At 32.3% G+C, this 9,535-nt stretch overlaps 1 long non-coding RNA gene across 1 annotated transcript; it reads left to right on the top strand.

Annotated features, from left to right (window-relative positions):
• The first annotated feature begins 280 nt into the window (after positions 1-280).
• On the top strand, positions 281-9,218 carry LOC127730140 (uncharacterized). The gene is made up of 4 exons (XR_007994972.1): positions 281-528; positions 2,149-2,298; positions 4,399-4,557; positions 6,324-9,218. It is a non-coding gene; the product is annotated as an uncharacterized LOC127730140 (long non-coding RNA).
• The last annotated feature ends 317 nt before the right edge of the window (positions 9,219-9,535 follow it).

Here is a 9,535-nt window from a genome sequence, read left to right on the forward strand (position 1 = left end):
AATATGTCTGAAAGAAAATCTTTTTTTTTTAATAACATATGTACACGAACAAGCTTTGATTTGAAACTCATGTTGGAATGTTTCCACTTAAATCTCATAGGAAACAAAATATATATTTTTTCACTAGTTTTGTCTGTATCATTGTACAGCAATAATCATCTAATCTATTATCAACTTTGCTCATCCAACTAACTGTACATGTAAAGTTCCTCCCATCTTGCCGCGGAAAATTTTCTTAAAAGATATTTTAAGTTCTATTTATAGTAATCGAAAATGAAACTAGAATAACATGAATAATGTCGGTGGCAGACACGTTATTGTTAGGAATAGACAACTTTGTGGCATGCACTGGATGTATAAGATATACAATTTGGATCCTGTTGATAGGAATCATATTGCAAATAGTGGGTTTTAATGGGAACAAGTGGTCAGTTTCGTCAACATCCCAACATGGACTTAATTTTCTTTGTCATCATCTTACAAATATAAAGAATATACCAGTTGTGTGTTGTGATGTATTTGATACAGGTGTGTAAACATATTTTACATTATGATATAAAAATCAAAAGTCTAGTCAGATATTAATTATATGTATAACATAAATAACTATGATATTTTCATTGCGTCAAATATCGTTATGCTTCTGTGCCTTCTGGTCATGCTTCTGTGATTAAGCTTAAGAATAGACAATATATTATCTGGTTATTGGCACAAACGGATTTATAATAAATGGTAATGATCGAATGGATAAAAATGATAGTAAAATGCAAACAATTATGTGAATATAAAATACATGTATAATGAAAATCTATTACTTCTCGCATTGAAACAATTTATTACGAAAGAGGAAGATAGTTTTAGTGCCGTGTTATGATTAATTATAACCTTATTTTATATTTATCGCACAAAGGGGTGTTACTTTTGTTAGTAATTTTGGACATTTTAATTCAAAAGTCTCTCTGATATCGGAGTACCCTCTACACATTAACTCCTGCAAAACGACATTATTTACATATCAAATAACTTAATCGGTTCAATGATATTCCCTCTGTTACTGTGTGTATTCAGTGCAGACAGGAAATATGGAATATAACAGGATTGGGCATCAGGTATTACCATGTTACAAATAAAGATAAAAGATATGGTGTGATTGAAAATGTGACATCTTCTCAGATCCTCTAGATACCAAAGGACTAGGATGTTAACAACCAATGACATTGTGCGGCCTTCAACAATGAGCAAAATATAATACAGTATAGTACACTATAGAAGCCCCCATTTTCACAAAACGTGAAACAATTAAAAAAAACTTGACGGCCTTGTAAATTATTTGATATCTGAATGCAATTTTGACCGCCAAAGAACATGTCGAGTCTGAATTTTTGAAATTTTAGAATAGTGGTCCCTGATTTCTTTAGATCATGCAAAATTGCGACAATATTTAGTTTTTCTTGTGCATTCAACCGCAGGGCTGACTCAAACAAAACGATTTTATATAAAACAATGATATTAAGTTTTAAACACTGCTCGAATTAGACTTTTTTCTTCATGTGATCCGTTTTCATTCCAAACTGGGTTGGTTTGCTACACTAGGTCAGCTGTTTGAGACAGATCTTCCGTATTTATTGACAAAATTGTTCTTTATGTTTAATGGGTTGCAGTATACGTGTTCTTTTGAATAAGATGAGTACAATATACATGATATATAACTTTCATTTCGGGAAGTACCTATCTTGTCAAAAAGTAAGAAGATACAAAAGGGCATAGGGGGTAAAAAAACCAGAAGTTAATTAAAGTCAAACAACACCACAGTCATGAGAAAGAAACCCTCCAAAAACAACAATCACAACCAACTAAAGAGTGAGCAACACGACAACCGATTTGAACTCGTGGTTCCGGTAGGTTAAGCATTTTCTGAACCACTAATGGCTAACATCCTGTTGTTTTAACAAACAAAAATCTAGTAACAATTCGTATTTAGTTATATCATAAATGAGGTATACCTGTTGGTTGGTTGACTACAATTGTTTCATTAATGAGTTGTATTATATACATTGGTGTTAATAATAACTCCATCTGAACGTATCTGTTACTTCAAAATACATGTTTAGTTAATAAGTTGTTTGAAGTTACCTTTTGTATCAACAGGTTGGTTGACCGCAGCCTATGTTTGTCAAGTTGTGGGATGTGTAAGCTCAACAGCTACATTCCTGTCTGCGTTCCTTTTCGTGTGTTTTTCAAAGACAAGAGGACAAAAATGTGTCAGACGAACATTTCAGATATTAGCTTTTATCACAGGTAGTATTTCGGATAAAATGTTTACTACTTAGCTTATCTAATCATATAAAGGTCATTACTTTAGGAATATTTATTTAAAACACAGTTTTCACTATTCAGCCTCATTCTACTATTGAGTCAGACGTCAGGCGCTACACTGATAAACCTTGTCTTTTGTTTGTTATCCTCAGGTTTTGTTGTTAACGTATTTTTTTCGGTTACTTGATGACGGATAGCGTTTGAGGTCTTTAGTCGAACAGTTTTATCTTTTTTTACTTTATTCTCTTCCTGTGTGCTGGTTCATATTCTGGACGCCATTCTTTGTTCCTTTCAATTAGAAAAACGGACAACAAAAAACAAATAATGAAACTTCGAAATAGAAAAATACTAAATACTAAACTCGTTCAAAGGGTATCTATACGTCTCAATCTTCAAAATCGCTTATCTATAAATACTACAATCGCTAACATTTTTAATAACAAAAATCGTGGTTACCCTTCTATCTATAAGTGTCTTGCCAAAAAATGACTTACATGTCCCCGTCTTTCCACCAATAATACGGTAAGGTCCACGTTTAATGGTCGCAAATTTTCCTTAAATTTTGAAACTGATATCAATTGAAAAACTAACAATATTATATATTTACTCACAGGAAACAAACCGGGCTGCGGTATTCAGTACGTAGGTGAAACTGGACGATATTTATCTAAACGCACGCAAGAAGACCTTTATCGTTTTAAAAGACCCCATAATTTCAAAAGTATCATTTATCAACACATTAAGAAGCACAATCATCCTTTTAAATATTTAACAGTTCAACTCTTAGAAGTAGTTAATAAGCAGCATGGGGAATCTCATTCAAAATTTGTACGATCACGGAAAAATATTGATTCAAATTGGATTAAAAAATTACAGACATTCTATCCTCTCGGTATTAATGACAATATCATGGGAATTAGTAATATATCAAGAACAGATTCTGTTAATATTTTGGATATCATTTCTAAACCAGTTCGTAAAAACCGTTCTCATGGGCATAGAATAAATCGCAATCAAAGAAAATTTCGTACCAACAATACAAATATTTCGGACCTAATTTCTATTTCAAAAAACAAAGGTAGACATTATCTATTAACCAAGCTCTGTTCTTTACCTGTTTATAAATTACATCAAATTTTGGAGGAATGCAACACAATTCCATATTGCAGTCCTAAGTATGAAATCATCCGAATTATAATTGCATATTGTTATCTAAATTGTTTCCCAAAACTGATCGCCCTGAAGATCACAAAAAACATTTTATTAAAATTAAATATGTCAATAAAGGTTTTGGTTTTGTAAATATTGCCGGTACTTTTAATGATCATTCTGTAAAAGAACAAATTCCTGGCTATTTTGATAATACTGAACTCCCTCTTATTTATTATGTATACAAAAAATCTACCCGGAAATATGTGTTTAATTACAGCGAAGTGCGTAAAGATGTTAATATCAGTGACAATACACCTACGTCATGAAATTGCAGTAATTCCGAATACATTTATGGCCCCAGTTCCCATGTTATAACAGAAGATGATATCCATGATATTTCATGTCAAAACAAAAGTGTTGAATACTGGGCTGGTGATACTCTTGGGGACGAAACGTCCACAAGTAGTGGCATCGATCAGGTTGTTGTAAAACTTTATCAAAGATACCAGGTTTTAGTTTTGTACGCCAGATGCACGTTTTGTCTACATGAGAATCATCAATGATCCTCGAATAATAACAGTTGGTAGGCCAAATCAAATATTGTTTGTTGTAGAGCTTTAAATACGGAAAATTCCTAAAAAAAAACGTTGTGCCAAATACGGTAAAGGCAATCTATACCTCAGGGTTGACAAACCTTAGTGTTTCGAATAATTCAACATTCTATAGACAGTAAATTTACAGAAAATGAACATATCAATGATATTTCATGTCAACACACAAGTGCTGAGTACTGGGCTTGAGAAACATCAAATGCTTCATTCGTTTGAAAATTTTGTCATGTGCATAATCAAAAAAATATTACTATAAATAGATGCGATTGATAAGATTAGAATTTTAACAGTACAAAAAATGCTTTTTTCTCTGTTTTAGCTGCAATTATTGGTTCTAGTGCTGCCATTTACGCAAACTTTTACTGGAGAAACCACATTCTTCAAGACCATCATCTTGGCACTTCGTTTACCATAGTTGTCATATCTTGTCTCGCTTTCTTATGTGTGGGGTTGATAATAAGTGTGAATGGATGTACAGGTAAGCAATTGTGTACAGGTATGACTCACGGCATTTACGGTAACGGCTGCAAATTGCCTTTTATATAAATGTTACTATTTGTAAAAATAGAAAAATATATGCCAATGACGCAAACAATCAAATATATTGTCCATTTGAAATCTCTCGGTCAAGATTTTTTCTAGCGGAAAATGGTTAATGTCCTTTTAATGTTTTCAATAGAAAGTCGGGCTAATCATCCGACTTTAGAATTGGTTATTGATATTTTCCGGTAAGAAAGTAGCATTTGGGAGTAAGGGCAACGAATTGTCATCTTTGAGTCAGAAAAATGAGTCCGAGTAATCTAACGTATTCCTGAGAAATCTTACCTTGTGAACCATCATGTTGAAATCCTGCTCTTTGTGTTGGTCTAATACAAAGCAGACCAATCTTCATATTCCTAACACATTAAAATGTTTTTGTTTATTTTCTTAGAATAAAGATTGCAGGTATTTGTATTCAGTAGCTGTGCAAGGGCTTTTATATACGAAAATGACAAAAAAATGTATGTCGGTACAAGGTCATATTAGCAGGTTTTGGTAATTTAAATTCGCTTCCAAAAATGCAAATTATTTTTGTTTAGGTAAAATATTGTTAATTTTATAACAATTTTGTGTACTGGTGTTTTTAATTGAATGTAAAACCCTTATCTTAGTGTTAAGTGCTTTCACTTTCCTGATTTTTGTCTCGCCTGCGACGAAAGTCGCGGAAAGCGAGACATAGCGATTGCTTTTCCGGCAACGGCGACGGTTACGGCTGCGGCGGTGTTGGCGTCAACAATTGTTAAGTTTTCTGCTTATGTTAGTTTGATATGAACTACTTGCGATAGATAAATGATATTTTCTCTAAAGTTGCACTACTATCAGTACATATCAGTTTGACGACTATTTCAAGGCCCTGCCCCCTAGGTCATGGTCCAGTGACTTTCAATCAATTAACAATTTTCAATGTTAAGTTTTCTGAATAATATTGATTAAGTTAGTTTGATAGGAACTACTTACAATAGTCAGTTTGTCAACCATTTTGAGGCCCTACCCACTAGTTGGTCCAGCGACTTTGAATAAATTAGCAATGTTGCTGTCCATAAGATTGCCTTTTTTCTGAATTATATGCCGACAGGCGAGACATATCTCTGTGTCAACAGTTTATTAGTGTTTATTCTTGTATGTCAGTTTTATAAGTGCTCTGATTGACATTTAGAGGAGTAGGGTTGAGTTCTAAACATTTATGTTAACTACGTCACATACTAAAATTTGGCCAACCAAAGCACGGTCAGAAACCTCGTCATTGGTTGTCTTGTGTTAAATATTTAATAATTATTTCCTTTGCTATGTGGAAAAATTGATGCTGATGAGTTTTTGTGTGAATTTATTACTATCGTGTTTAGACATCGGACGATTTACATTTGTTGATATAGCCACCAGTCCTGTAAATCGTTGAATACCATGTGATTTTCTCTAGATGTCAGTTGGTTATTTGTGTCGTTTTGATGCAGTTTCTTAGATGTAAAAACTAATCTCTTGTAATTATATTTGTTGAAATAATTTACAAATAGAATACAAAATGACACTTGACTGTTCTATTGTCCAAATTTTTTTTTATTATTAAATCATACGAACTAAGTACTGTGCTGTTGGTGCATGCTTTCAATGAAATATGAGTTATCTTTCTTACACAGCTTTTAATACAACAATACCAAAAATTGAAAAATGATTAAACTTTGTTTATTTTTTTTTCTATTACAATAGGATATTTTGAAGAAGCTCCATCATCTTGTCCAACTGCACAAACGCCTTTAATTCCTTCTGCTCCACAAAGAGACAGTACAACGCGTAATTCTTCAACAAGAAAACAAATGCCAATGTGTACTATCTGTTCTGAAAATCAACGTGACGTGATATTTAACTGTGGACACTTTGTATGCTGCAATGCATGTGCAACAATATTACAAAACTCGAACAGATATAACTGCCCAAGATGTAGAAGAACAGTGACGTCACAAAGACGTGTATATTATTGATTCAATGATTTGTCTTTGTACATGTATGATTTATGTTTACATTTTGCTTTGTCCAAGTTATAATGGGTTTATCTTTTCGTTGAAATGATGGTTTTCATATAGTTTTATTTAATATTGACATTTCATGAAAAGTATATTTATTTTTTTCTGGTCATACATGTAGTTTATCATGCCACAAGATATTGCCAATGAAAGGAGAGAGTAAAATAGGGTCACATTTGACATATAGAATTAAAAATCCCAAATTGTAATAGATCTGACCATCTTTGTCTGGTTAAGACCTTATTATGTCAGGTATCAATAATGATATGTTAATCAACGTTAGGAGGCAAATGAGTAACGCTTACGCAAACACAATAATAAGAAAATACAGGAAATTGGCCCAATAGGTCGACCTAAATTTCAAAGAATACAATGTTGACCGGACGTGCCTTCATATTCAGCCATCCCGCACAGCAAAACGAACGCCTCTCTTCAGCATGCGTATTGCTGTCTGTTGAGGAAATCCATGAATGACCATACTTCTATACCCCAGTCAACCCTCGGGGTTTCAGTTCATATGACAAATCGGTATTAACTATAATAGTCTCACAAATCAGCAACAGTTGTTTTGTTTTTTTTGTCAGCGAATGTTAAGGTTATGGCAATTCTTTTGAAATATCAAGATGGGAGAAATAAACTATATTTGTGGCTATTAATCTATTCTTATTCTATAAATATCATATCCATATGTATTTAAAAATATATATTTGCTTAAAATTAGAAGCGTAATACAAACAATCCCCTGTGACATGCTTTTATCTTTAAGATTATGCCTGTAGAAAGCTTGCTTTTAAATGGAAAACGTAATAGAAGTAGATTCAGTAAATCAAATGCCTGCTCTGGGTTGTGCCAAACTTTTCCTTTTTCCACATGAGAAATGAAACAAGTACAAATCTCATATATTATCTCTGCACAAAGAAACTCAATAAAGTCTTTACAATAAGTGTAATTAATATTGATCATCATCATACGCCTGTTCTGGATAGCTGCAACGTGTCAAATTAAAGGACGACTACAGAATGCAAGGCATCGAGACATGGTATATATACAGACATTACGGAATGCAAATTTTAATTGAAAGTAATTTATGAGTTCCAGAGACGGATTTAAGAGGGACAGGGGGCTACATACATGGTTAATGCATAGATATTTTACAAGTCTCACTCCTAACGTTGTCTCCCCCTTTCAAAATCCTGGATCCGCATCTGATCATTAAAAAGAATAGAACGAATTTAAAGTAAATTATGTTAAAAGTATTATTATAATATCTGGAGCTATGAGTAATACTCATGTGTGGTAAACAAGAGATAGGAGCTATGAGTCAGTCTCATATTAGTAAACAAGAAATAGGAGCTATGAGTCAGACTCGTGTGTAGTAAACAAGAGATAGGAGCTATGAGTCAGATTCATGTGTAGTAAAGAAGAAATAGGAAAAAATATTTTATCAGGTTTAAAAAAATAAATAATTACTCAAAATATCCTCAAAAAGCATAATATTTTTATCTGTGCCCTGATCATCTGGTCATGACAGGTTTTTAATTTTTTTTAAAGAGCATACCTCGTATCCCATTCTTTATAGAAAATAAATATTTAAACATACATATGATATAAGGTTGAACTCCAAAACAAATGTACCTACCTGCCTGCAATAAAACTATTTTCTATGTTTATTCATATATGTTTAAATACTGAAGTGCACATAAATTTTAGATGGTTTGTAAAAATAGAAATAGTTATGTCCCTGGCTGGCACTTTAGTGTCGGGTGTTGACAATTTTAGGACTGTCGTTAGTTGTGTGCGATGTACAATCGTGTTGCTCTTGATAGGAATCATATTACAAATAGTTGGACTCAGTGGCCATGACTGGTCAGTTTCACCAGCGTCCCAACATGGGTTGTATGGACTTTGCCATTATGACACATACAAGAATATATCTGTCTTTTGTTGTGATGTTTTTCATTCAAGTATGTATTTATTATATATTATAAATTGTGATAAATGTATTTAAGATCTAAGGTTCGTTCTATTACTTATAGATTTTAGAGTTAAAAAAAAATGATATAAGATACAGATAGTTTATTTAGTTTCCTTCATTAAATTTTAATACAAATTGTCAAAGCTTGATTTATCTTATATCTATATATATGTTAAGTCCTTAAAATATTGCTTGTATATCATATTTTATCAGTACTTTAGTCCCTAAAAATATCGATTCCTCTGTATGTTAATAATTCTTATCACTTTAAACTAATTTATTGCTGCTGTAAAAATATTCTGTACAACGAAAGTGAAAACAACACGAACGTTGATCTTTTTGCAGCTAAAAAATCAATGGCTTTTATGTAAACGATGATTTATTAAGATATTTTGACGCTTGTTTGGACACAAAGCCTTAGAGATTCAAATTCTGTAAAATTTAAGATATTGTTTTCCGAAGTGCAAAAAATCAAGCATTTAACCCAATCTAAAGATATTTTTTTTAATTTGATTATTTAGAAAACAAAAGTCTTATGGGGTTTCCAAAAAAAAAACCTTAAAAAAAACATAATGCTATTGATTGATTTCAGAAGTTATCACAAAATAACAATTTGACATGTTTTACCCAAATTTTTATAATAACGGTGGTCAGGTTGCCCATTGTTGCTGTATCAATATCATAGTTGCCTTCGAATTGGTATTCTGTAATGCCGACAAAATTGTATGAAGTGAAATTCTTGTTTGCCTTTCTTGTACTTTTTTATTTGTATCTTTTGTTCTGTCATTAATTGTGATAGATGGAGGAGGGTTGCGTACTTAAAAAAATGTTGATGCGGTAGTCTCTAGTTGGGAAACTATGATTGGAATTAAGCTGTTTTAGAGCTTTCCATCGTTGAGATCATATACATATAGTTGAATCTA

This window comes from Mytilus californianus, unplaced genomic scaffold, assembly GCF_021869535.1.
Source record: "Mytilus californianus isolate M0D057914Y unplaced genomic scaffold, xbMytCali1.0.p SCAF_2, whole genome shotgun sequence".
Classification (NCBI taxonomy): Eukaryota; Metazoa; Mollusca; class Bivalvia; order Mytilida; family Mytilidae; genus Mytilus; species Mytilus californianus.